The sequence below is a fragment of the Haemaphysalis longicornis genome, unplaced genomic scaffold (assembly GCF_048455015.1).
Source record: "Haemaphysalis longicornis isolate Haplotype H1 unplaced genomic scaffold, Haemaphysalis longicornis Haplotype H1 scaffold_16, whole genome shotgun sequence".
NCBI classification, from domain to species: domain Eukaryota; kingdom Metazoa; phylum Arthropoda; class Arachnida; order Ixodida; family Ixodidae; genus Haemaphysalis; species Haemaphysalis longicornis.
Window position 1 is genome coordinate 1,038,355 of NW_027526266.1, and position 27,128 is coordinate 1,065,482.

The 27,128-nt window shown below is 48.9% G+C and overlaps 1 long non-coding RNA gene across 1 annotated transcript in view; it reads right to left on the reverse strand.

Annotated features, from left to right (window-relative positions):
* Positions 1 to 14,755: 14,755 nt before the first annotated feature.
* The window catches only part of LOC144166078 (uncharacterized), a 46,740-nt gene continuing 34,367 nt past the window's right edge, over positions 14,756 to 27,128 (reverse strand). The window contains exon 3 of the long non-coding RNA XR_013321554.1: positions 14,756 to 15,025. This is a non-coding gene — a long non-coding RNA (uncharacterized LOC144166078). The remainder of the gene's footprint in view (positions 15,026 to 27,128) is intronic.

Consider the following 27,128-nt stretch of genomic DNA (forward strand, 5'->3'; position numbering starts at 1 on the left):
GCCCACACAGTCTATCTTCCCAGAACAGGTTCAGTGAAGCAAGAGCTCACTGCAATACATTTACAGAGACATCTAAACTATATTACACATTCATAAGACAGCTACACATTGAAGGAGCTACCCCACTATTCAAGGCGAATATCCTCGACGCCGCCGAAAAGTCCATTCCCCACGCCTCTGGTGCACCGCATAATCAGAGGAGTCCGTGGCGGAATGATGACAGTAGGCGGGCGTGAGAGGCCCAGAACAAGGCGTGGGGTATCCTTCGTCGACAGTCACCTTGGGTAACCTGCTTTTGTTCAAAAGGGCAAAGGCGTTAGGAAAATTTGTGTGCCGTGAGGCAAAACGAGAGAGTTGGCGTTCATTCATAACATCAGTAAACTTCTACTCAGATGCGCGAGGAGTCTGGACACGTATACGAAAACTCAAAGGACATCAGACGCGCAGCCTGCCCCTGGTTAGTACAACAGGAGACACACAGGGGACGCACTGCCACACTTCCAATACAGGTCCAGTTCAGCACACTACACAAACATTTTCGTGAAACACAAACTGTCGGCCGTAAAGAAGCCTTTCCGTGACAACGACAGATCAACCACCTATACAGAAAATAATGGCTTCAGGGGCAGCTTCTAATGTTTTGAAGGGAGGGCACTGTAGTGGCCTTCCTGAAGGAGGGGAAGGACCCATCCTCTCCTACCAGGTTCTACCAATCTCCGTGACATGCTGCCTGTGCAAAATTGTAGAGGAGATAATATGATGATGATGATGGTTGGAGTTTTTTGGCGCAAGGCCACCTGGGGCAAAGAGCGCCAAACAAAAGTATGTAAAAGAAAATAGTGGCTACTGAAGCCAAAATAACAGCAGTAAAATCAATCAACGGCAATGGTGATGGCTGGTGTATAGGGCCAGTTTTGATTACGCATGATAGGAAATGAGGTTTAAAAACTTAACATCAGACAAATATTTAAAAACGCGTTGCACAGAGACCATGGCATTGTCACCCAAAAACAAGGAAAGGTGTAGCGGAAAGTGTTGTCTGTATAGTTCCTTGAAGTGTCTGTGTCTTGTTGTGTCGAGTGCCTTGCATGTTATTAGGATGTGGACTACGGATAGGCCGTCCCCACACCTCCTATACACAGGTCTTGGAGAGCTAGTGAGCAGGTGTGAGTGTGTTACATGTGTGTGGCCTATCCGCAACCTAGCTAAGGTAACTTCAATGTGTCTGTTGTGTGAGTCAGAAGCGTATGGTCCCAAGTGTGGTTTTATTACGTGTAACTTGTTATCTGTCTGTTCACTCCAGTGTGTTTGCCATGTGCTGTGAAGTTGGTGTCTGATGTTTGTTTGTTTGTTTATTGACAAAAACGATGTGTGGCTTCATATCTGTGTACGGCAGTGTTGCTATGCCCACTAAATTCAAGAGTGTAGCAGCAGTGGCCATTTCATCTGCGGTTTCATTCCCGGCTATTCCACAATGGCCAGGAACCCAACATATTGTTATTTCAAGACTTGATGCGTATGCCGCCATAAGGGCCTTAAAAACAAGATTGATTACATAATTTTTTGAGCGTTTTCTGGACAAACGTGCACGTACAACACTAAGAGAATCTGTAAAAACTATGGACTTTGGAATTTGATGTTGGACAATGTGGTCTAAAATAAGTAAAATGCCGTGTGCTTCAGCTGTAAAAATGCTGTTGTTGGAGTTCATTCTTTTTGCCATGTTAAAGTTCAGTCCATGGGCAGCACAAGACACAGCATCAGCTGTCTTTGATGCGTCGGAGTAAAACTCTGCACACTGGTACCTATCCTGCAGGAAGAGGAAATGCTGCACAATAGCTGCCCTAGGTGCCCGGTTTTTGTCGAACTGCACAAAAGACAGGTCACAGGAAACATCCCTGGCCTGCCATGGTGCAATAAAATCAATGATCGGTGTCTTGTGGATATATGAGAATGACACTGCTAGCTCAGAAGCTTCTGCTCTCACTCTGAGAGGGAACGGCATGGGAATAGATGGACGGTTTAACAAGAGCTGCTGTGAGGATGCATCATGAATGGTCGAGTTAAGAGGATGATTTGTCAGAGACATGATTTTAGAGGAATACAAAAGGTCAGTGTATATCCTCTGGTGATACAGGGACCATTTGTGGCACTCTGCATAGAGGCTTTCGACAGGGCTGGTGCGAAAGGCGCCACAAGCAAGGCGAAGCCCCAAATGCAGAACTGGGTCAAGCATTTTAAGTGCCGTTTTCGTTGCAGACCCATATACGACGCTGCCGTAGTCCAAGCGAGATCCTACCAGTGCAGTATACAGACGCAGGAGTAGCTGCTTCTCTGCACCGTACGATTGGTGAGAGACGACTTTAAGGATATTCATAGTTTTTAGGCATTTTTGTTTAAGCATTTTCAGATGAGGAAGAAATGTTAGTTTGTTGTCGAATATTAGGCCTAAAAACTTGTGCTCCTTTTCTACAGGAATCGACACGCCGTTTAGAGTAATGTCAGGGTCCACATGGATCCCACGAACACGGGTGAACACAACACAAGTACTTTTTATGGGGTTCAGCTTAAAGCCGTTTGTGTCCGCCCAGCCAGCAAGTTTGTTCACGCCGAGCTGGACTTGACGTTCACAGATTGACATATTACATGATTTAAAAGATATTTGGACATCATCTACATAAACTGAACAAGAAATGGTTGGTGGCAATACCTTACGGAGTGAGTTCATCTTAACTATGAAGAGTGTGCAGCTCAAAACACCTCCCTGAGGCACGCCATTTTCCTGAACATGTACATTATAAAGTGCACTACCAATTCTTACACGGAAAGTTCGTTCAGACATGTAGCTAGAAAGTGTGCTGAGCATGTTGCCCGAAACACCGAATGACTTCAAGTCACTCAAGATGCCGTATCGCCATGCCGTGTCGTAGGCCTTTTCCATATCAAAGAAGACTGTTATAGAGAACTGTTTGTGAATGAAGGCATCTTTTATGTAGGATTCCAACGCAACAAGCTGATCATTGGTGGAGCGCCCCGCCCTGAAGCCTGCCTGGCAGCTCTCGAGAAGACCGTTGTACTCAAGGAAGTACACGAGCCTGCGATTGATCATCTTCTCGAAAAGCTTGCACAGGCAGCTAGTCAGGGCTATAGGGCGGTAACTTGAGGGGGACGACGGGTCCTTTCCCTCCTTCAAAAAAGCCACTACTACGGCCTCCCTCCAAGACTTTGGAATGTGCCCCGAAAGCCATATTTTATTATATAGATGAAGAAGTGCTTCGAGTGTGTCTGCGTGTAAGCGTTGTAACATTGTGTATGTGATGTTGTCTGGGCCTGGAGCTGAGGGTTTACACGTGCTCAGAGCAGCCCTCAGCTCATGTAGTGCAAACAGGGAGTTGTAAGAAGTCTGTGATTTGTTGTTGTCGCGTAGGGACTTCTTTTCACAACAGGCTTTATGTTTCAGGAAAGTGTTCGTGTAGTGTGCTGAACTGGACACGTGCTGGAAGTGTTGTGCGAGTGTGTCAGCCTGGTCTTCCAGAGTGTCCCCTGTTGTGCTAACCAGGGGCAGGCTGTGTGTCTTTTGTCCTTTTAGCTTGCGTATACGTGTCCATACTTTCCGTGTGTCTGTGTAGGAGTTTATTGATGTTATGAATGTACGCCAACTCTCTCGTTTTGCCTCACGGCGCACACGTTTTCCTAGCGCCTTGGCCCGTTTGAACAAGAGGAGGTTTCCCGACGTGGGGTACCGACGAAGGATACCCCACGCCTTGTTCTGGGCCTCTCGCGCCCGCCTACAGTCCTCATTCCACCATGGCCTCCGCTGGTTGCGCGGGGCACCAGAGGCGTGGGGAATGGACTTTTCGGCGGCGTCGAGGATGTGCGCCGTGAGGAGTTGGGTAGCTTCTTCGACGTGTAGGTGTCCTATGGATGTGTGGTGTAGTTTGGATGTCTCTGTAAATGTATTCCAGTTAGCTCGTGCTTCATTGAACCTACTATGGGAAGATGGACTGCATGGGCCTTTACCTATGTATGTGAGTGAGGTGGGGAAGTGGTCACTACCGTATGGGTCAGTGCCCACACCCCACTCGAGGAGAGGAAAGAGAACTGCGGAGCCAATCGCCAAGTCAAGACATGAGTATGTGTTGTGTCCTATGTTATGGTATGTAGGCTGTTTATTGTTGAATTGTTGAAAGGCATGCTCCTGAAGATGTAAGAAATTTCTCTATCAGGCGACTTCGGGCATCCGTTCTGGAGGAGCCCCAAAGAGAGTTGTGAGCATTAAGGTCGCCTGTAAGAATGTATGGTTCGGGCAGCTGGTCAACCAGTGCCTCGAAGTCAGAGCTTGAAAGTGCAACATCAGGAGGAATGTATATGGAGCATACCGTTATCAACCTATTAAATATTATTGTTCGAATTGCCACAGCCTCAAGGACAGTGTTCAGAGCGACAGGGTGGCATGCTAAGGATTTCCGAGCAATTATGGCCACACCCCCAGAAGAGTGCGTGCAGCCATCCCTGTCCTTTCTGTATATCAAGTAACTGTTCAAGAAATTTGTGTTCTTGGAATTCAGGTGTGTTTCCTGAACACACAATACACTTGGCTGATTGGCATGGAGAATCTCATACACGTCATCAAGATTTTTAAGAAGGCCTCTACAGTTCCATTGAATTATGTTTTCTCTTCCCATTATTTAGTGTTAGAGCTACTGGAGTGTGTGTATTTGGTTATGTGTCGTCTTTCGGGGCTGTGACTCTCGCCTTTCTTGGCTTGTCGGGAGGCTTTGGCGTCGGGACGCGTTCCTTGCGGTGCACCGCAGGCAAGAACGGCCCGACGTCCATCTCATCGTCCGATGTCCTGGGTGTGCCCGTCGAATCGGGCCCCCCGGACATGGACCCCCTTCGGGGGCCCTTCGTTTGAACCGCCACCGCCGCAAGTGTCGGGGGCACCAGAAGTGGCACGGGCGGTGCGGTGGCGGTGGGAGCCGGTGCGCGGCCCGTGGTGTCCATGGCGCCCTCCAACGCACTGGAGGACGGGGAGGCAGGGACGGGAGCAGCACCGGTCCCGACGGAAGAGGTTGCCACCACAACCGCTGCTGGCTCAGCGAGCAGTGCGGAGGCGGGTCGGGCTGCCAGAGGCAACCCAGGGGGGGGGGGGGGGGGGGGGCGGGGGCGGGACCAAGTCCGATTCGCGGTACTGGGTCCCCGCCGAAACCAGACGTCGCTCCGCCCCCCGGCGAGCTGCTTCGGCGTACCTCCCCAGGGGGAAAGACGCGAACCTCTTTCGCGCCTCTGGGAAGGTGATGTTCTTTGTTACTTTGACATTGATTATTTTCTTTTCTTGTTGGAATTTCTCGCAAGTGCGGGACCACGCTGCGTGGGGCCCCTGGCAGTTGGCACAGGTGAAACTCTGGGTGTTACAGTTTTCGGATGGGTGGTCATGTTGGCCGCATTTTGCACAGGTAAGGCGGGCGCGGCAGGAGTTTGTGCCATGCCCGAACCGTTGGCACTTGAAGCAGCGCCGTGGGTTCGGGATGTATGGGCGGACAGAACAATGTATGTAACCGGCATTTATGAATTCTGGAAGGGTGCATCGATCGAAGGTCAAGATAATGTGTCTAGTTGCTACCTGTTTATCATCTCGGCGTATTGATATGCGCTTAACAGCCGTGACGCCCTGATCCCTTAAGCCTTCCAAAAGGTCGGCCTTGGTCTCGGACATTAGATCTGCCTCAGAGATCACACCTTGACAGCTGTTGAGGCTGCGGTGGGGTGTGACCCTGATCTCCAGATCTGCCATGCGGGTTTGTTTCAGGAGGATTGTGGATTGCTGCTGAGTTTTAACTTCAACTAGCACTTCACCAGTTCTGAGCTTTTTGGCATCATATGTTTTGCCGATGATACCTTCAAGGTATTTAGAAACAAGAAATACAGATTGAGAGGAAACCGGCTTCGATTCTGTCTACAGATTCAATGATCAAAAAACGAGGGTAGTTATCTGGCTTTGGGAGCGAGATAGAAGGCAAAGGAAAAGATACTTCGGTGCGGCCCCTTTTAGGGGGCCGATCACGTCTGGGGGGGGGGTTTGATTTATCCATATGGCATTGGAAAAAGCAGGGAGACGGGGGTACTTTCTTTTTTGACCGTACCCTGGTAGTCAAAGAGGTCCCGGAGCTCCCTGCCTGGTGAACAGACAGGGAGCCCATCCGCCGGAGCTTGACCTGGGCTCCGACGGCCACCGTTCGTGGTTTCTAACCCTCCACCTATAAACACATCGCCACGGTTGGATCCAGCTTGTGTTTGGGGGCTCGGGGTCCGCGGTATCGCCAGTACCGTCACCAAGATTACTCAAGGTGCCCCGTGCGGGGTAGAGGAGATAATAAACCGGAGGTTCGCGTACTTTTTGGTGTACAACGGTCTTGTCGAGAGCTGAGAGGTAGGCTTTAGGCTGGGGGGATCCACAAACGGTGAACTTGGGGCACTAGAGTCACATCAATGATGCCTTCGTTCACAAACAGTTTTGTTTAGGTGTGTTTTCTGACGTCGAAAAGGCCTATGACACCGCTTGGCAGCATAGGATCCTCAGCGACCTCAAGTCATTCGCTCCTTCAAGTAAATTTGTTAATACCTTTGCTTGTTACTTGTCAGAGAGAACCTTTCACGTCATATTTGGTTGTGCACTGTCAAAGGTTCATGTGCAAGAAAATGGCTTGCCACGTGGTGGAGTGTTGAGCTGACCTCTTTCCATAGTTATGATAGACTATCTTGGAAAGGTATTGCCACCTACAATCTTTTATTCCGTGTATGTAGACAACGTCCAGATAACTTTTAAATCATGCAATATGTCAATCTGCGAACGTCAAGTCGAGTTTGGCGTCAAGAAACTTTCCGAATGGGCAGACAAGAATGGTTTTAAACTTAATCCTGGAAACTGCTCTTGTGCTGTGCTCTCCAGGAAGCGTGGGGTCCAACCAGACCCAGACATCACTCTTAACGGCGTGTCGATTCCTGTGAACAACGAGCACAAGCTTTCAGGTATTTTATTTTACGGGAAGCTTCGATTCATTCCGCATATGAAACAGCCTAAATGCAAATTATTAAAAACAATGAACATCATTAAGGTCCTCTCAAACCAATCCTATGGGGCCGACAAACCACTCCTGCAGCGCCTCTACACTGCCTTGGCAGGGTCTCGGCTTGACTGCGGCAACCCCGCACGGGGCACCTTGAGCAATCTTGGTGACGGTACTGGCGATACCGTGCACCCCGAGCCCCCAAACATAAGCTGGATCCAACCGTGGCGATGTGTTTATAGGTGGAGGGTTAGAAACCACGAACGGTGGCCGTCGGAGCCCAGGTGAAGCTCCGGCGGATGGGCGCCCTGTCTGTTCACCAGGCAGATAGCTCCGGGACCACTTTGACCACCAGGGTAAAGTCAAAGAAGAAATTACCCCCGTCCCCTGCTTCTATACTATGATATATGGCATTTTCTAAACCCCCCCCCCAAATGTGATCGGCCCCCGAAAAGGGGCCGCACCGAAGTTTCTTTTCCTCCTTTGCAATCGATCTCTCTCCCAAAGCCTGATAATTTGTTGCAGTTTTTGATCATGGAATCTGTTGACAAGGCAAAGCCCATCACTTCCCAGTCTGTGTTTCTAATCTCCAAGTTTCTTGAAAGCCTTATCGGAAAGTCGTACTAGGCTAAGAAACTCCCAACGGGAGTTTTGATAGAAGTAGAAAACAAACAACAATCCTCTAACCTACTCAAGCAAACGCGCATGGTAGATGTTGACATCAAGATCACGCCCCATCGCAGCCTCAATAGCTGCCAGGGCGTGATCTCTGATCGGGATCTAATGAATGAGACTGAAGCAGATCTGCTCGAGGACCTCCGAGATCAGGGCGTTACAGTAGTGAGGCGAATCACCATACGCCGAAATGATGAAATAATTCCTGCCAAGCACATAATCTTGATACTTCACCGTTCAAACCTTTCTGAGTCGGTCAACGCAGGTTTCTTGAGATGTCCAATCCGACCCTACGTGCCGAACCCACGCCGCTGTATCAAGTGTCAGCGGTTTGGGCACGGCACAACGTCTTGTCGTGGTAAATTGATGTGCGCAAAATGTGCAGCACATGATTATCTAACTGACAATTGTAAATCCGAGAACTTCACCTGTGCGAACTGCCAGGGACCACACGCTGCCTATTCTATGAGCTGTGAAAAGTTCAAACAAGAAAAACAGATCATTGTCTTGAAAGTCAACGAAAACATCACCTGCCCAGAGGCGCGGAAGAGGTTCGCCTCCTTCCTTCTGGGCAGGTACGCCGACGCAGCTCGCCCGGGCGCGGAGCAGCGTCTGGGTTCGACGGGGACCCAGTACCGTGAGTCGGACTTCGTCCCGCCGCTGCCCCCCCCCCCCTCGGCTGCCTATGGCAGCCCAACCCGCCTCCGCACCACTCGCTCACCCAGCAGCGGCTGTGGTGCAAACAACGTCTGTTGGGGATGCCGCTGCATCCACTGCTTCCTCTCCACCGGCCCAAAGCACACGCAAGGGCACGGAGATGGAGATGGAGGCAGTCGCAGCGACCCCCTCCCCCGCCTCACTGCCTGTGCCACCTGTGGTGCTCCCCACGCCTTCGGCACTGGCAGCGCAGGCAAAGAACACCCGAAAGGGTACCACGTCAAGGGGGCCCAGTCCGCTGGGCACCCCTTTGCCTTCAGATGACGACAAGGACGTCGAGCCCTTCCGGCTTTCATCGCAGCGGAAGGAAAGGGCTGCGACGTACAGGTCAGTAGAGAAGGCCAGAAAACCCCTTCCAAGAGTCCAGGCCCCGAAAGACCCTACATAAATAGTCACACTCCAGTAGCTCCGAACACATCATAATGAGAAGAGAAAACATAATACAATGGAACTGCAGAAGCCTTCGGAATAATCTTGACGATGTATACGAAATACTGCATGCTTATCAGCCAAGTGTAATGTGTGTTCAGGAAACACATTTGAATTCTAAACACACAAATTTCTTGAAGGTACTTGATATACAGAAAGGACAGGGATGGCGGCACGCACTCTTCTGGCGGTGTGGCCATAATTGCCTGGAAATCCTTAGCCTGCCACCCTGTCACTCTGAGCACTGTCCTTGAGGCTGTAGCAATTCGAACAATAATATTTAATAGGTTGATAACGGTATGTGCCATATACATTCCTCCTGATGTTTCACTTTCGAGCTCTGACTTGGAGGCGCTAGTTGACCAGCTGCCCGAACCGTATATCTTTACAGGCGACGTTAATGCTCACAACTCTCTTCGGGGCTCTTCTCGCACGGATGCCCGAGGTCGCCTGATAGAGAAATTCCTTACATCCTCAGGAGCATGCCTTTTCAGCAATAAACAGCCTTCATCCATAACATAGGACATAACACATACTCATATCTTGACTTTGCGATTGGCTCCGCAGTTCTCTTTCCTCTTCTGGAGTGAGGTGTGGGCACTGACCCATACGGTAGTGAGCCCTTCCCCACACGTCACTAACGTATATAAGTAAAGGCCCATGCAGTCCATCTTCCCAAAACAGGTTTAATGAAGCAAGAGCTAACTGGAATACATTTACAGAGACATCCAAACTACACCACACATCCATTGGACACGTACAGGTTAAAGAAACGAAAACGCACCCTATCCGAAACGCATCTGACGAAAACGCACCCTATCCGGTCTTGAAGCGGCCCCCACCAGCACTCATGTGCGCCGTCGTGCGTAAACATCGCCGCCGACGCCACAAGCGCCCACCCCGAAGGCGGTCTGCTGCGCTGGTAAAACAGCAGGAATCTCAAGTCGACCGCCTGCTGCGACTATGCCAACGCCGGAGGCGCGTGCGCTGGATCTGTCGTGGTTTTCTGGCTCATCACAACCTGCTTTCGACTTCTGCAAGACGGAAACGCCGCAGTCACTGTCGGCGTCAATTACCGCTTCCGCGTCGAGCATGCGAACCGACGCTGCGTCTGAGACCATTCCCTCCACTCCAACTTCAACGGCGCTGCTTTCTTCAACGCCGTCGTGCTGCTTTTACACCGACACACTCACGATGTGGAACGCTGCCCTTCCAGCGCCCACCCTTCCAGACCCGTCCCACCATCAGCAATAATTTGCACACCCGCGGCAGCCGGACATCGGTTCAGCCGATTCGTGCTCAACACCGTCCGCTGCTATACTCTCAGCCCAGACAACCGGAGGCTACAATGCCCTCCGAAAGCCCTTAAGCTGACGACGGGGACTGTTCAAGGACCTTGACCATGGACACACCGTGTACATATACTTATGTAGCCTTCGTCACGCCCGTTCCAGCACTAGTTGCTCATGTTCTTGTTTTCTTGTGTCGCGCTGCGCGCTAGGGGGGGGGGGGAGCCCTGTAGCGGCCACTTCATCATCGAGAGCAACAGCCCACTGTCATCACCATGGGCCGCTGTGCCAGCGTCAGCAGCGCGCGTGCCCACGAGAGGCACGACGAGCCATAAAAGAGAACACTCAGGCTACTGCGCTGCTCGGCCGCGTTTCACAGGCGCTCCCCGTCTCGCGGGGTTTCTGCTGCCACCTAATCCTCCTCAGTAAATAAATGTAGGGTCAGCCGCACGACCACATTGGCGCCCACATATGCTGCTTTGACCGCCTGTAAACCCGCAGCTCCAGGCCCAGACAACATCACATACACAATGATACAACACCTGCATGCAGACACTCTTCTAACACTCTTACACCTATATAACAAGATTTGGCTTTCGGGGCACATTCCAAACTTTTGGAAGGAGGCTATAGTTGTAGCTTTCCTGAAGGAGGGAAAGGACCCGTCGTCCCCCTCAAGTTACCGTCCTATTGCCGCGACGAGCTGCCTGTGCAAGCTCTTCGAGAAGATGATAAATCGCAGGCTCGTGTACTTCCTTGAGTACAACGGTCTTCTCGAGAGCTGCCAGGCAGGCTTCAGGGCGGTGCGATCCACGAATGATCAACTCGTAGCTCTTGAATAGTATATTAAGGATGCCTTCGTGCATAAGCAGTACTGTTTAACTGTCTTTTTTGATCTCGAGAAGGCCTACGACACCGCTTGGCGTTATGGGATCCTTAGTGACCTCAGCTCATTCGGTGTTGCGGGTAATATTTGAACACCCTTGTAAGTTATTTGTCGGAGAGAACGTTCAGAGTAAGAGTTGGTTGTGCACTTTCAAAGGTTCACGTCCAAGAAAATGGCGTGCCACAAGGTGGCGTGTTGAGTTGCACTATCTTTACAGTAAAGATGAACTCTCTTGGAAAGGCACTGCCACCAACAATCTGTTATTCTATTTATGTAGACGACGTGAAAATATCTTTTAAATCATGTAATATGTCAATATGCGAACGTCAGGTCCAGCTTGGTGGTAAAAAACTTGCCAGCTGGGCAGACAAGAATGGTTTTAAACTCAATCCAGGAAACCGTTCTTGTGTTGTGTTCTCCAAAAAGCGCGGGATCCATTCGGACCCAGATAATACTCTGAATGGCGTTTCAATTCCTGTTAAAAAGGAGCACAAGTTTTTAGGCATAATATTCGATAACAAGCTAACATTTGTTCCACACTTGAAACATCTTAAGCAAAAATGACTAAAAACTATGAATATTCTCAAAGTTCTCTCCTACCAGTCGTATGGTGCAGACAGGCAACTCCTTCTGCGGGTTTATAGCGCCCTAGTGGGATCCCGCTTGGGCTACGGCAGTGTTGTATATAGTTGTGCAACACAAACGGCACTAAAAATGCTGGACCCGGTGCTGCATTTAGGGCTACGCCTCGCATGCGGTGCTTTTCGCACTAGCCCTGTCCAAAGTCACTATGTAGAATGCAATAAATGCTCCCCAAATCACCAGAGGGTGTACATGGACGTTTTATATGCCTCAAAAATAATGTCTATGACAAATCATCCTTTTACTCCGACCCTTACTGATGCATCCTCACAGCAACTCTTTTTAAATCGTCCATCAATCTCCATTCCATTTCCTCTAAAAGTGCGAGAAGAAGCTTCTGAGCTAGAAGTCTCGTTCTCAGGCATTCACAAGACGCCCATCATTGATTCAATTCCACCATGGCATCTCCGCCCTGTGTCATGTGACCTGTCTTTTATGGAGTTTAGCAAGAACAGGTCACCAAGGATTGCGATTCTGTAGCAATTCTTGTTTGTGCAGTATAAGTACCGCTGTGAAGAGTTTTACAGTGATGCATCCAAGACTGCAACTGCTGTGGCTTGTGCTGCGCATGGGCCAAACTTTCACGTCAGTAAAACAATGAACCTTTGTAGCAGTATATTCACAGCGGAAGCGTACGGTATTTTAATGGTAATAAATCGCATAGTCCATAATCGAATACTAAAATCCATCGTGTACACGGACTCTCTGAGCGTTGTAGAAACACTTGCATCAAGAAAGCATTCTAAAAACTTTGTCATCAATCATTTTTTAAGGCTATCATGTCTGCATATGCATCAAACCTCCAAATAACTTTCTGTTGGGTTCCAGGGCACTCTGGAAGTGGCTGGAACAAAACCGCAGATTGAATGGCCACTGCAGCTACACTCTTGAATACAATACCAACATTCCCATAGCAACAGCCCCATAGCAACAGTCATAGACATAGCAACAGTCCATAGCAACATAGCAACATAGTAACAGACTAGCAACAGTCCCATACACAGACATGAAGCCACACATCAGACACCAACTTCGCAACAGATGGCAAACACACTGGAGTGAGAAATAGATAACAAGTTACATGTTATAAAACCACGCTTGGTACCATACACCACTGACACACGCAAGAGCCACACAGAAGTCGCCTTCGGTAGGCTGCGGATAGGGCACACCCATGCAACGCACTCGTATCTGCTGACGGGATCTTCTAGACCCTAGTACAGCAGGTGCGGAGAGGCCCTATCCGTAGTGCACATACTAATCACATGCAAGGCACTTCGCACAACACGACACAAACACTTCAGAGAACTCTACAGACAACATATTCCCCTACATCCATCGCTGTTTCTAGGTGACGATGCCATGTTTTCAGTGAAACGTGTGTTTGAGTACTTGTCAGACGAGTTTTTAAACCTGATTTCCTATCACGCATAATCAAATCTGGCCCTATGCACCAGCCATCACCATTGCCGTTAATTGATTTTATTGTTATTCTGGCTTTAGTAGCCACTATTTTCTTTTAGATACTTTTGTTTGGCGCTCTTTGCCCCAGCTGGGCTTGCGCCAAAAAACTCCAACGATCATCATCATCATTGACTACGGCAAAGTCGTGTATGGAAATCTAAGGCGGTAATTGGGGCGAGCTGGCTACTAACTGAGGAATCCATCGTACTAACGAACATTACACAGAGGCAAAGGTAAAGAGGAGACGAGACACATCCGAAACACACAAAACATGTAGCGTGTGTTTAGTCTCCTTTTTAATTTTGTATCGGTTTAATGTTCCCTAGTACAGTGAATTCTTTAGTCCTGTAGGGGTCGGCAACAAAAACAGCATGAAAATGGTCGACCCAGTGCTGCATCTTGGCCTTCGCCTCTCATGCGGCGCTTTCCGCTCTAGCCCTCTCAGAAGTCTGTATATCGAGTGTTTCAAATGGTCCCTAGGGTGTCACCTGGAGTTTGTTGTCTTACTGCATTTATCTAAGACCGTGTCTCTCACCAACCATACTATGAATTCTATCATAAACCATACATCAAACTTACGACTCTTTTTAAACAGGCCATCTCTTTCCCTACCTTTCTCTTTTACAGTGAGGGAAAATGCTTCTGCACTCAAGGGCCCCCTTTCAGACACGCACAAAACAGCCATCCATAGTTTCATTTCATCGTGGCATTTGCGTCCTATATCATGTGAACTGTTATTCATCCAAGTAGAAAAAATAAGGTACCACGAAGTGCGATTGTGCCGAACTTTGCAGAGGTACGCAGAATTCTTCAGCGACGCGTAAAACACTGCTTCTACTTTCTTTTGTGCAGCGCAGGGACGAAATGTTAGTGTTAGTAAAAGAATAAATTTTTATAACTGAATTTACACGGCAGAAGCGTATGGCATCTTACACTTTTCAAATCACATCATCAAACAACATTCCCAAGTTCATCGTGTACACAGATTCCCTAAGCGTTGTGCAGGCACTGTCATCAGCAAGGTCGTCTAAAAACAATGTAATCAACGTTCTTTTAAAGGTTATAATGACTGAATATGCCTCCAATTTTGAAATAACTATATGCTGGGTACCAGGTCACTGTGGGATCCCTGGCAATGAGACCACTGATTGAATGGCTGGTGCTGGTGCTCTCACGAGCGATCGCGCTTCTTAGCCGACGAACCAATGTTTTTTTTTCTTCTGTAAAATGTCGGGAGCTCTTGTTATATCACGTGTAATCATCCTGGCCCTATACACCGGTCATCTCCGTTGCCTTTGGTTTTGCATCACTTACTTTTACTAACAGGTTTTAGTAATTACGGTGTCATCAACCATTAAAATAACTTCTTTTCTGGCGCTCTTTTTCTTGTTGGCCTTGCACAAATAAAGACGAACCATCATCATCATCACTTTAACATGTGTCTTTATGAGTGCCTGTTCACGGCTTCAAGTGAAAATGTAGCGCGGTAATGATCAGGACAGTGTCCAGACGGATCCGGTTCTATTCTGGCGGTGTTGCAAGCGTTGAGTGGAACTCTATGTTCAATATTCCTACGGAGCCGTCGGTGCATTGGGAATCGTTTATTTCATCAGTGGGAATACTTTATTTGTTAAACATTAGACGACACGATAAAATGTCGGTGGGTGTGGTGAAATTTAGACAACAATACGATTATTTTTTTTTATTGCTAATCCTTCGTTCCCGTTGGGAAAATAGTGTCGTTAACTTTATTTCCCTTTCTTCTGAATAGCGCAAAACCCCCAGTAGGTAGAACCACACATGTGGCAGGAGCACCTGCTGGGACATTTTTTACGGTGCCATGTCCCACGGCCGCACTATAACAGAAACAAAAGGTATTGTTAGTCACTGTATAAATTCCTGGAATATAAATACTTGTACAAATGCAGCTGCTGCAATTTGTCAACTTTATACGAATTCCAAGGCTTCTCTAAACTTTTGTAAGTACCCTTAGTTCTACGCAACTCACATATAATGTTAATGCAAATGTTTAGGCCGCTAAACATTGGAGGTTCGTTGAAGAATAATTGGTACCTGGAAGAACATCTGAGAACATGGGGTGCGAGCAGCTGGTATTCCATGACCAAGACTTCTAAGCGCGAACATATTTGGACGAAGCGCATGTACCTGTCCTTCATGTCCTTCGCACAAATATTTTGCGCTTAAAAATCTAGATCCATGAACATCGCAAGCGACAGAATACGTAGAGGTGATATAGGAGGCTGAAAATAAGAAATCAATCGAAAACCTGTGCGTGTAGACTCACGTATATTTCAATATGCGTGAATTCTTCCTTTCACACTCCTCTACAACGAGAACGTTTTACATTTCGCAAAGAAACCGTATTATTGTGTTGATTAAAAAATTCAAGATGCTAAGTAGCAGTTACCAGAAAATGTAGGGTAAGTGGTAATTTTTTATCATTGAGCTTTAAGCGTTCCACAATCATTTACGTTGAGCAGAAAAGTTAATTGAGCAAGAAATGTTGCCATGAACCATGTTTTGGGTTTGTTTGTTTATGTTTTGTTTTTGCCGACCGTCTGCGCCGGGCTATGTTATCTGTGTTATCCGTCGGCCATATGAACCGCATGTTCTATTCTTTATGCCGCACTTGTTATCTCCTTTGATAGGGAGAGTGTCGCGATCTAATGTCACCAGATCGCAATAATCTTCTATTATCTGCAGTGTTCTGCATGCAATTCGCCTGTTCGAGAAGCCCTCGCGCCGACAGATAAATGACCGCAGGTCGGACGCCCGGCATTCGAGTCGGCGACGCTCGCGTGGGCACTGTCACTTTGTTGACTGCTGCTTCGCCGCCTGTGTATTCTTGTAGTTGTTAGGGGAGCACAAGTTAGCTACAATAAACTTGTTTTCCTCGAAGAAAACTGCGTCATCTTTGGCTTCGTGACATCTGGTGGAGGTGCTGGGTCCATGCACATGCACCCTAGCCCTCTTAAAACCGACAGCAAGCCCAACTCGTGTCAGCCGCCGACAGCAAGGTCCTCAGCGAGTTTGGACTGCTTCGGGATAAAGTGAAGAAAGAAGACGTCGTGAAGACCACCATGATCAACGCAGGCACAATGACCAGCGCTTCTAAAGCTGCCCTCGTTCTTCGACAACCCACGGAGCCCCATCATTCCATGGGTAACGTGCGGAAGACCCGAAGACTGGTTGGAACAGGTCGAACGGGTCAGGCTGTTTAACTGATTGAACGACGCGGAGACGCTGAGACAAGTGTTGTTCTACGTTCACGACTCAGCACGGATCTGGTTCGAAGACCATGAGAGCTCCCAAGAGTCTTAGAACGATTTCAGAACACATCTTTTAACGACGTTCACCACGGTTGCACGGAAAGAGCGGACCGAGTATAGCTGCAGACGCGGACACAACAATCTAACGAAAGCATTGTTTTGTTCGTCGAGGAGATGTAGAGGCTTTTCAAGCATGCTGACCCTTGCATGGCTGAAGAAAAGAAGTTACGGTTCCTGATGCGCGTTGTGAAAAAGGAACTGTTTGCTGGACTTGTCCGCAATCCGCCCAAAACCGTCGCCGAATTTGTGACAGAAACCAGAACTGAGAACTCCCTCGAAATGCGTGCTAAGCAGTATGACCTAAACTTGGTTGGCGCGGCAAAGACGAACTATTTCGACACCATGCTTATTCCAGCAGACGGCCTACCCGAGCCGCGCAGTAGTAAAGGAGGAGCTGCGGAAACTTCTCAAAGTCAAAGTGAGTTTTATTAAGAAAGAAGTGAAACAAGCGCTGGGAACTTCAACGACGCCAAAAGCACCCTTCGAGCCGGAAGCCATGGCTTACGCGGCTGCTGTCCGTCGACCGCGTCCGCCTGCTCCCTATCCTCCCGAGGCTAAATACAGTCGTCCGCTGTCGCCGGCCCGACCACCTGTGGTGCAACCCCCTCTCCGAGGAAGCCCGACGTGTGGCGAATGCCAGATAATCATCCGCTGTGCTACCACTGCGGAGAGGCCGACCAGATCTACCGTTGCTGCCCCTTCAAGACGATGGGTTTGCGAGGGTTCTCCGTCGATGCACCACGCCCCCATCCCGGCCAGCGCCCTACTGAAATCAAAGATTGCCTGTCCAACGCCAACCGAGTTCCAGCGTTCTAGAACCGTTCGACGTCACCCTACCCATACCGATCGCCAAGCCGTCGAAGCAACGCAAACTTCACGCGTGGGAGTTGCCCACGCCCACGTAGGGCAAACTAAAAACTGCAACATTTGGAGGTGAAGTTGCATGACGGCAGACAAATGAAAATCATCCAACGGCGCAACGACTCGCCGAAGACCATGATTCACGACATGTCCTCAACCCGATGACCCGTTCCAACCTGGACGTAACTCCCGAACACGACCACAACGATACGACGCGACGCATACCCAAAAGGACAGAGCCTGACGCTGAGAAATGATCGACAATTACGACGCATAGTGCCCGACCGCCAACACGCACAGATACCACGCTCCGACGCACCCGAAACCCGAGGAAAGCGGCGTCCGACGTCCAGTTGTCCATCGACGGCTTTGACGTAGTCGATTGATTGATTGTAGGGTTTAACGCGCCGACGCAACGCAGGCGATGAGTCGCGCCGTAGTGGAGGGCTCCGGATTAATTTTGACCACCTGGGGATCTTTAACGTGCGCCGAAATCTCGTACAAACGGGCGTTTTTGCTTTTCGCTTCCATCAGAAAAGCGGCCGCCGCGGCCGGGAATTGAACCCGCGACCTCGTGCTCAGCAGCGCAACGCCTTAGCCACTGAGCCACCGCGGCGGGTGGCTTTGACGTAGTCACCATCACCGACACGGGATCTGACTACTCAGTAATGAGCGGGAAATTTGCGTCTAAGCTGAAGAAAATTACGACAAGTTGGGACGGTCCGCACATACGCGCAGCCAGAGGCCATCTCGTGGAACTGCACATCGCGCGACACTATAGACGGCATTACGTACCCTGCTGCGTTCGTCATTTTTCCAAATTGCTCTCGCGATGTAATTCTTGGAATGGACTTTTTGATGGACAATGGTGCAATAATTGATCCGCAGACAAGGTGGACAACTTTTTTATCCGATCACTCCATGACGCCAGTACCGGACCTCGAACACCGTTCTGCTGTAAGGATCGCGCACGATCACGTCAGTCTGCCACCCCGCGCAAGCTTGATGGTCACCGTCTACTGTGAGAATGCTGCTCCTGACATCGAAGCTATCGTAGAGTGTGACTAAAGTTTGCTTGTCTGTCGCAAGAGGCGTTGCGCGCTTTGGGCAAAGAAAAAAGCACGTTTTGGTCACTAATTTCACCGTGGAGTACCAGCATGGCCGTGACTGCCACGCCTTCGGTAAGGGGAAAAGAACTGTATTTACAACACATCACAACCAGAACTCGTGCGGTCGCCGCAATTGTTCCTCGTCGTTCTCTTCTACCAACATCTGAGATCACTTTGTCTTCGGGGAAAAGCTTCAACAACCTCCCCCCGCGGCGAAAAAAACAAGGATGCGGAGGGGATAGTCCCAGGCCTTTGGGTCTGCACTTCCACCAGCGCGGTCGTTTCCGTCATGGTCCGTTTCCAGTCATTTCAGGCAAACGGTCGCCTCGCTAGCGGGTTTTGCGTCGGTATTTCCAGGTATGGGTAAGCGTAGGGAAATACGTTTTACGGTTGCCATCGCTGGAATGTTCTTTCGCCGGAGATAGCATGCTGCCGCGGATTGCATGTTTCTGCGGATGCCTGCCAATCACGGCATGGGTAACGCGAATTTTGGTCCACGTTCATGTGTCGGCGCGGAGACAGCTTGTGAACAAATGTTGCAATGGAGCTAATGCCGTTTTTATGTCTTGTCGGCCCTTGTAGTATTTGGTTCTTCCACCTTCGGTTAGTTAAGGCTTCCTTCGATGCGTATATCTTTGTGTCAGGTGGACACTATAACTTTCTTGGAGACACGTCATTGGCAAAGATGGCTTCAATTCTGGCTCGGTTGTGTCTCGTTGACGAATCTTGATTAAACCAGTGAATCATTTGCGCGCAGGCCACTTTATCATTCTTGCTATCAGGAAGACGAGAAGTTAACTTGAATGTTGAATCCTTCCTTTCGCTTGCTACTTGCTGTTTCACCGTAGGTTGGTCTGGGGATGTCCGACACAACATTGGGATTCGGGCACTTCTTCGCACGCATATCCTAGTCTTCCTGTTCAGGTTTGACGGTAGCTGTCGGCGGAATTTTATGGACATCAGTGTCGTTGCTTGAGTTTTCGATAGCATTCAGTGGGGGAAGTCACATATATGATTGTGGTTTCAAGAGGCGTGTCACCTTGAGAAGCGTCACCGCGCCAACTGATGTTTGGTTGTTCGGCAGCAGGGCTGTTACGGATGGGACTCGTTCATACCTGCGACACACTGCATAAAGTTCACCTCGTGGGAACTGCGTCACTTGTTTCAGTATGGGTTGCCAAGTTACGATGGCGTCACGGAACTCAAAAGTGTCCATAAACTCTTGCTCAGCGTGGGCACCAGTGAAAAGTGGTTCGATTTTGCTGTCGATGTTCCGTAGTTGGCTGGACTCGTAGTTAAGGCGTTCGCTAATGGTAGAAATTGGTTAATCCGTTGTACTCGTGTTCACAATGGCAGCCTTCGCTAGTTAGATCAGTCTCGTTATAGTAGAGCGTTGAACACTTCGTTTTCGGTACAGCTAGTAGGCTTTGTTCCGGATTCGGTCATGGTGAGAGCGGTTTCAGTTCTTTTCAGACATTGGTCGCAACCGCTGAGGTACATGGTAGATACCATCGTTCGTTCATCGCGGGTTCCGGCACCACTATGTCGCGACTACAACACCTTCGATAAGGGGAAAAGAACTGTATTCACATCACATCACAAGCAGAACTCGTCCGGTCGCAGAAATTGTTCCTCATCGTCCTCTTCTACCAACATCTGAGATGACTTCTTTGTCCTCGGGGAGGAGGAGGAATACCCTTGTTATCAGAGGGGGCATGAATGCCCTGTTGGGGAAGGAAAGGGACATGAAGGAAGGGAGGGAATAATCGAAAAAAGAACAATGTTCGAGGTTCAATCACCTGAAATGGTGGATAGCATTGTAAAGTCCGTGAACATATAGTTCGCAGAAATCGTGAAAAGATAGGTGCGACGATTTTTAAAGGTGTCGGTCCAGGTTATTACACCAGCATGTAAAGACCACTGGTTAGCGCGTATTCAATAGCTTTCTCAAGCACTGAGGGGTCCTCTCGAACGCGTTGCAGGTCCGCTTCTTCATCTCCGGGTGGGGAACTGAGGTCCAATAGTGGCTCGCGATCGGTCTTGAAGTGCTCACAGTGCCATATCAAATGGTACAGGTTAGGGATACACTTCTCGTCACAATATGGGCAGCGTTGGATGTGCGAGCTGGCTCCGTGGGAAAAAGTTTCAACAAGCATCTAAACAAGGGTGCTGGAGTTGCGTTCCTCTAAGAAATGCAACGAACAAGTCAAGTGATCGCGGTCGCAAAGTTTGAAAGCGCACGCGCAGATACTTTCAAGCTGCCGCATCCTTTGAACCACCCGCGCAAATTTCACATGGTTCGGACGAACGTTAGAGTTAAGTATACTACAAAGGAAACTGTGCCTTGTAAGCCATGTCGTAGGGGTTTGTGGCAAGACCACCGCTTATGACTTGAGCTTGGCATGACAATTGGATTATTAAGCCGTTTTAGGGATTTGCTTCCTCCACTATGCATTACCACGGCTACAAGCTAAAAGAAAGCCGAAATCCTCCCTGTTCTGTGGTAGCGGGGTTCAGTGAAACAGCAGGCAGTTCGTGATCATACCTGACGTTGGTCATGCCGCACTCGAAGGACGTATGACTGATCGGGTAATATGCCGTCGCGAAATTTGTAGCTGACGAAAAAAAGAAACAAAACGTACTTCGACGAAGACAAGATACGACAGATCCGGGCGCCTGTATCCGCCCTGTCTTGTCATCGTCCACGACTGTATAACGCCACGTTTTTTTTTCTTCAAGTACAAACCAACTCGCTCAGCAGGAAGTTTTGTTAAATTATAGTGACGGTCGGTGCACTGGTTCACCACAAAGGCGCCGTTTTCATAGGCATGCTCAAAAAACGTTCAAAACTCTTCAAACAACTTATATTGTATTTTACCATTATTTAAAGTCTTAGGAGTCTCTAATGAGTTTCCCCCAAATATTATGATTATTCGTAACTACCACCTTGGCTGCGGGATAGCAGGCTCAACCGTTCCGGCAAAAATACGCTTTAATTCCCTGTTCCTTAGTTTCAAAACAGCCTGTTTTATTTTATCCTTACGTAATTGCACACGGTTCTTCGCTTTTTTGTGGTACTTTGCTTATATTTGCGGTGACTAAAAAGTTTCGATACAAGCCAGTGATAATACTAAGGCATGATGTAATGGCGGCCCATGACGACACAGACGGCCTTGATGTGAGCCGCATAGACGCTAGCGCCTGATTCCTCTCTAGTGTATATTGTAAGAAACTCTATGGGACGAACCACGCAACCAGGACGGAGACGAATGACCCGAAGGACGAAGAACGTGGATCACGCAGTGTGTGCCGCACTTCTGGCATTTTTGTGAACTTGAAAGAACGAGATGCTTGCTTTCATGAATGCCTGGTTTTGCGTTTCCTCTCTCAGGCGTCTCTACTCGCCGATGGCGGTTTCTATACATGTCTCTGGCGCGAGATCGACATACTGCCCTCTCCGTTACAGTTTCGGAGGAGTGTCTCGCGCAGCCTCAGAAAGCCGGCGCTTCCCCTCTCACTTTCGCGACACTCTTCTCGTTAACTTTCTTTGCAGTCTTCCGTCTTCCCATCATTCGCCCAGTTACGATGCCGCCGCCCAACCACGGTAGCGGCTGCCGAAGTGCATCCCTGTTTCCGTTCAAAAGGCATCCCTCTTGCCGTTTTTGATTAATGTTGACCTGTTGCCTGCATTCGTGGCGTTGTCAAATGGGTGACTTAGCTGCATTTGCAAATTTCTTTAGCGCTAAAACGTCAGGGAAATATCGTTATCAATGGAGTTTCAGGCGACTCTGGAGAAATTCGTTCCGTAATCATGTGCGCATTAAATATCTAGATAGTAAAATATTTAAGAACCCATCAGGCTGTACTCTCAGTTTTCGAGATTTGAGTGCAAAGTGTGGTCACAAAAAAATTGCATATAGAAGCCTCTATGTTGCCCAAGTTCATTCCGGAGTTCCCCTAAGATTTTGTTTTTTAAAATCTCTACCTGAATTACTGGCCTGCCATACCTGCCATACCTATCATGCCTGCCATACCTATCGCCTGCCATACCTATCATTACAGCGTTGGCGTAACGTCAGGTGGCCTGTATAAAGAATTACCTGCTTAATCGCCTTTGTCTGTATACATTAAATTCCCTTTACTGTACAACCAACCTTATAAAATTTGCTGGCGTTGTGTTACATCATCTCGCAGATTATTCCATGATAGTGTAATTTTTAGTGCCGGAATGTTTGTCGGCCGCAGTGTTTTTCGGCCCTTAGCAGGAGCTTGGGCGGTGGAATTGCCGGCATAACCAGCCAGGCTAACCGCGCCTAATACAAGATAACAACAACCACCACCACCACACGTCGTCGCCATCGTTATCCTTGACAAGGAGATCTTGCAGTACTGTTAAACTGGCAGCGGTTCCCTAAAAGCTACAATGTGGCCGCACTGCCACTCCAACCACCAGTATCCTAGGCTGAAGACTCGGTCGAGGCAGATGCGCCAGCATGGTCTTTCTACCGCTACCTGGGCCGTATGGCCGGGAGGCTACAGGGGGTAACGGGCCGCGCTCCCGCAGAAATGCCTGAAGAACGAGCATGTTAGCGGCTTCCAGAAACGCTGCCATGTGCCGGCACTGCCAATTCAACCCCATAGTATCCCAGGTCCAAGTCGTGGTATAAGTAGGTGTGGTCGCAGGTTGTTTCTACCCCTACCTGGACCCGACTGTTTGGATGCCCCGGGGAGAAGCAAGAGGCTTCGGGACGTCATCCTGCGGACGTGCCGGAAGAACCAGTAATGGTGCTTGTGCAGCGAACGTCTCCCCTGTGTAGGAGCTGGGGTGGTCCCTTTCCTTCTCCCGTGGCAGACGACAACTGCCATCATTGAGGCATCACGGATTCCCTCTGCATCATTCTTTACCACGAACTCTTCTAGAAGAGGATGGTTACATTGAGCAGCAACAACGCAGGTTGTGGTTGCGTTAGAAGGTTGCACTAATTGTGTTCTTGGCGCTCGTCACGGTCTTCCCGCTCATTGGAAAGAAAGTGCCACTGCTTGCACTCCTACTAGGGCAGAACGCAAACATCCTCGGATTGCACTCTTCCATCCGGGTCCCGACACACGAATAGGGTGGTGCTCTCTTCAGGATAAGCTGCTGGCCCACATGATGCAGGCCTACCTGTTTAACCAGCGTCGGTGCAAACAATCTGGAAATATTGAACTCCGCTTGATCACTTGGACCTGATAACGGATCCTGTGCAGAGGCGAAACATTAAGGCCACTATCCTCCCTAGCGGGAGAGAAGTGTTTTGGAAATAAAAATAGGTGCAGGCAGGGGGTGGTAGCGGGGTGAAACAGAAGATGAGGCGATGCCCACTGCCTTGATTAGAGGTGTGTCTGCGTCGTGCTTCCCCAATTGGGTTCGCCCACGCTTGCCCAGTTTCAATATGTCCACGTGACCTTCCACGAAGAATTTATACATGCGGAGTGTTTTAGGGCGCAGCTTCCTCGCAGTCGTTACCTGGTTTTCGCGGCGGAGGCGACCGCGTAACTTAGTGACCGAACGCAGCAGCAACGGCAGAAAGAATACGGACGAGCGTCTAGGTGAGGAGGAGGGCGACACGCCCAGCTATGGTGTCATTTCTCTCACTGCCTCCCCCCTCACTCTTGTTTAATGCGGCACCGCCAAAGGGCGCCCTCATTAGATCCAGTCCTGCTCGCCGCTAATACAAATCACGTGACATTTGCAGGACAGTTCAAACACGATTTGCAACAACACGCTCGCTGATTCCCTGCGCATGATAACCGGAACTACGTTACATTTGTGCGGGAGGTACCAACATGCTTAGCTACAGCACGCTGGCCGGCGGCGGCGACACGGTGCAAGGTAACAGCACAGTACCGCAAGGTAACAGCACAGTACCAAGGTAACAGCACAGGCGCAGCAGATATGCGCCGGGAAGACTGCAGGTGGCGGTGCTCCCAAGTTTTGCATCAGGGAGTGTAGTAATCGTCAGTGCAATTTTCTACCGTAGTCTTTTCGTATAGTTTCAAATGTTCCTAAAAGCGTTTTAGTGCTTCTACCGTGTTTGCGTCTTCAATCGATTTTTTGGTCGGGACATTTCTTGCTTTCAGATTTTGAATTATAGGCATCCAATTTTTTTCTTCCATTCATCTTGTCCAAAAGCCAGTTTTTACCTATATTGTTCCCTGAACGCGTTTTTGTAATTGTCAATACCATTTTAATTTCGTTATTCAACCAGCGCTCAGACATCTCGTAAGTTTGTGGTGGCATAATTGCTCGAATTCTTTAGTTGTTATCAAGTCAGATTTTTCGTTGGAATTCCAATTTCTGGCTTCACATTTGTTTATTTTAGGACACCGTTCTACTCATTGTAGGTCATACTTATTGTAGGGCACCGCAATCATCACTAGACTATTGGTTTGCGATCGTCATCATCAGTTACTTTGCCAAGTTTCGGTAGCAGTGGGTAGCCAAAGCAAAATACATGCTTCCTGGGCTGGCGAGTGAGCATTCCTGTTGCCTCTTCGACCTTCAGAACATACGTGCTACGTTTAGTAAGGCGGGAATCTATAAAAGAGGGGCCACAATTTAACGATCAAGGTCCAAGGGGTCATCTGAGGGAGGGAACCAAAAAGGCAATTCATGTTTGAGAAGCATCGGCGCACCGCAATTTAACCGCCATTTTGTCAAACCACGGTGAGCCACAGCGGGTACCAGTGGTCTAGCCTCCATAGGACCAAAGTTTCCCCTGAACATGAGTTCGATGGCAACAGTGCCCCAAGGTAGAGCCACAGCTGAACCGAACCTGTGCGCTCCCGACCTCCGTGAATACTGTCGGCGCAATTCCTTCCCGCGCAGGTGGATGCCGTCGTTGATAGAACGTGCTACTTCATCCGTTACGGGACTGGGACGTGGAAACATCACGGCATCATACGGTTGCCCCTTGCGCGCAGCGTTTCCATATAGCCGAACACACACACATTGCTAGGACCACCAAGCGAGCCTAGGACATCTTGTCTAGGAGCACGAGGCGTTGCTAGTAGCACCACGCCCAGACTAGCACCCATTGCTGCTCACGCTTTGGTATCTACTGCAGATCTCATTTTGTGTCCTCGGTATAAATTTACAATATCCCACATTAAAGGTGCATTTAGGTGATTTGTAACATGGTGAGATTACTTGTGACGCGCCGGTGCCTCGGCCTGGTTTCGACAACTCTATGTGCATTTACGAGACTTTAGTTATTAAGATAATCAATGTAAAAGTGATTTTCTCCTTTCTGCATTATCCTTGCCCATTCCCTATGATGTTTCCTGTGACGCTTACTCGAGCAGGCTTGGCTTGACTGCTTGCCGACCCTCCGATAGAGCTAGTCGGCCGGCCGCTCGCTATTCATCGCAATTTGTTCGCTCAGTGAAAACTGATCCACGACAAGGTTTGTTTCCGCAAGAATGGGGCTTTCGTATGTGAGTGTGTACTGTATTAGTCTTCGTAAAGTTAAAGAAAGTCTTCTTGAAGTCAACAAAGCTTTGCACAAGCTTCGCTGACGTCGCTTTACTGGAGCTGTAAGCTCCTCATGCCCGTGAGGTTGGTACGCTAGTAGAAAATATAAGATAATTGAAGGCGGGAGAAATGTCAGCGAAGATAAAAGATGTAATAAGGAATTGAAATCAACCGTAAGATTTATTTAAAGCGTAAAACGAAGTAATTAAAATCACTTTTTGCGCAGGGTGAACTAGCACAGCGGTCAGCAGCACGACCACATATATGCGATCGCCTCTCTTGCGCAATGAACGCAGTTGCTGGCGATAAGATATTCGCGGAGATATGAGGGACACTTACTCCACAAGCGGTATTTATGAAATACTCATCTTAAATGCTGCGGGTGCTGAAAGTAAACAAACATCCTATACGACATACACTCAAAATTTACTTCCCGGCCGGAGTGGAGGTTATGGCCGACGGTTCTGAAGCACTGGATGTAGTACGGCGCACGGTGGAGATTCGAATCCCCGATAACACTTTAGATGTTTTAGTAGATGTCTTTTTATTTGTTTGTGCTTTTAATATGGCATTGACGGTTTTCCGCTCAACATTTATTGCTCTACGAGCAAGTTCGAAGACCATGCGCAGGCTACACTGCCGTGCTGGCTAGTTGTCATTGGCAGTGTGCTGACATAAGCACTGACAGCTTGAAGGCACAGCGTTGAACGAGCCGGCTGTCGGACCGGGAAGCATACGCCTCTTACGACACCGGTACAAGCCAGGCAACATGCAATGATGGGGGAGAAGCGAAGTGCAGTTCTGCGCGTCCAATAACGCGGAGGGCGCTCAGCCACAACGTATGCTTGAGCTAGTGGACGTTGAGGGTCGTATCTGACCGAATGTACAGCCGACAACATTGCAGTAGCGCGGTGTGCCGATTCATGGAATATCGACAATTCCTTACCAAAGATAATGTCGCATGCGAGCCGCTGTTGCACGGAAACAAAACTGCAACTTTTTTGTATTCAAATCTTTGACATTGCCAATCATATCTCACATGGAATACGCGTCACTCTTGTTAGTTGTTGCGGTTACCGCAGACTGCGCATGGTACTATTTCTTCTTTCATGCTTTATAAATAAAA